This window comes from Neophocaena asiaeorientalis, unplaced genomic scaffold, assembly GCF_003031525.2.
Source record: "Neophocaena asiaeorientalis asiaeorientalis breed wild unplaced genomic scaffold, Neophocaena_asiaeorientalis_V1.1 scaffold496, whole genome shotgun sequence".
Classification (NCBI taxonomy): domain Eukaryota; kingdom Metazoa; phylum Chordata; class Mammalia; order Artiodactyla; family Phocoenidae; genus Neophocaena; species Neophocaena asiaeorientalis.
Genome location: NW_020174375.1, coordinates 983159 through 984877, shown reverse-complemented (window position 1 = coordinate 984877; position 1719 = coordinate 983159). Strand labels below are relative to the sequence as shown.

The 1719-nt window shown below is 40.0% G+C and overlaps 1 pseudogene; it reads right to left on the bottom strand.

Moving 5' to 3' along the window:
* Nucleotides 1–511: 511 nt before the first annotated feature.
* On the bottom strand, nt 512–1470 carry LOC112407149 (spliceosome-associated protein CWC15 homolog pseudogene; annotated as a pseudogene).
* Between the last annotated feature and the right edge of the window lie 249 nt (nt 1471–1719).

Genomic DNA, 1719 nt, shown 5'->3' with positions numbered 1-1719 from the left:
TTTGGCAATTAAATTAGAAAATAAATTCCAGTGGTATATAAAACATGTGAAAATATTATAAAATGGCTTTAACCAGGCTCTTACTTCATAAATTGATAGGCAAAGACATCATTTTAATGGTAATCTTAAATGAAGCACCCATTAAATCTAAAAAATGTATACCTTATTTTTCACTGAACATGTGTTTTGGTTCTTTCCTCTTTATCTTTCTCTTGTAATTAGTAAAAATCTTTTTTTTTGACACAGATTATTAAAAATATTTATTACAAGCAGATTCCTTTTCCCATATTCAAAAGAAAAACGTATGACTGGAAATACTGAGATGGCAATTGGTGAAACCAATTCCCAGTCCTTATCAAGTTAGGAATCAATAAAGGAAAAGATACTTTGGAACTTAAAATTAGGGAAGCCTATACACAATTTAGATGGGGGGGGAGAGAAAAACAAAAAAACCAAAATAAAGTCATATCGTTTACATTTTACAGCCTTTAATTAAGCACATAAAACTGTACTATTTAATATATTTTTCCATGAACTTTTTGTGAAATTCAGATCACAGCGTATCATTTACAAATCTTTTGTTTTTCTTCTGATCATCTACACCTTTTGCACAGTTCTTGAAAACATCATCATCATCCCACCTTCTTTTAACTTTGAAGTTGGCCTGAGGCTGGGATGGGCCAGTGAGATTAAGGAGAGGGTTTCTACTCAGAATGTTTTCCACACAAATCCTTTCTTCTTCAGCCATTTGTTCTTGTTCCTTCCTGGACTGCTCTTCAGCTCTTTCTTTTTTAATTTTTTCCAGCTCCACAAGAAGAGCTGCAGTATCATCATCATCACTCTTCTCTTCAAAATCTTTTTTTTTTTTTTTTTTTTTTTTTTTTTTTTTTTGTGGTACGCGGGCCTCTCACTGCCATGGCCTCTCCCGTCGTGGAGCACAGGCTCCGGACGGACGCGCAGGCTCAGCGGCCATGGCTCACGGGCCCAGCCGCTCGGCGGAATGTGGGATCTTCCCGGACCGGGGCATGAACCCGTGTCCCCTGCATCGGCAGGCGGACTCTCAACCACTGCGCCACCAGGGAAGCTCCCCCTCTTCAAAATCTTCATCTTCCTCATCTGTTACAGGGTCGTCTGCATTGAGGTTGGCAGCGGGAATCTGGTCCAACCGAGGCTTCTTTGACACTGAAGAGGAGGTTGTATGTTCTCGGGTTGGTCGGTCTCTGTTTTTTTCTCTTGCAGCAGCTCGCTCTCTCTCTTCCAACTCTCTCCTGAAGTCACGGTTCTGAACTTCTTCAGGGGCATCCTGAGTGGTCTGTCTATATTTTATCTTTGTATGAGAGGGTAGGTCTCTGCTTGAATATTGCTTTGAGAGTTGGCTCAAATCACCTTCTCCTTTTCCTCTCCCCCCTCTTGCAGGTTCAAAAGTTGGCCTAGCTGCTGCTGTCATCTTAGTCTGCTTTCCTGCTGCCGCTCACTTTTAGTAAAAATCTTTAAAGGGGACAATTGTGGCAAAGAAAGAAAGGCTAGAATAGAAGACAACCATACATAAATGGAAAATGGAAAAGATTGTCATAGCCATTTCATTCTCTATCGGTAAATGTTCCTTCTACTTGTGATATATACAGATGGACCGTTAGGTCCTGAGGTACCAAACAACTTGCATGTTTTGCAAGATGTTTCCTGAATCTGTATCACATTCACCTTCACTGTATTTATCAA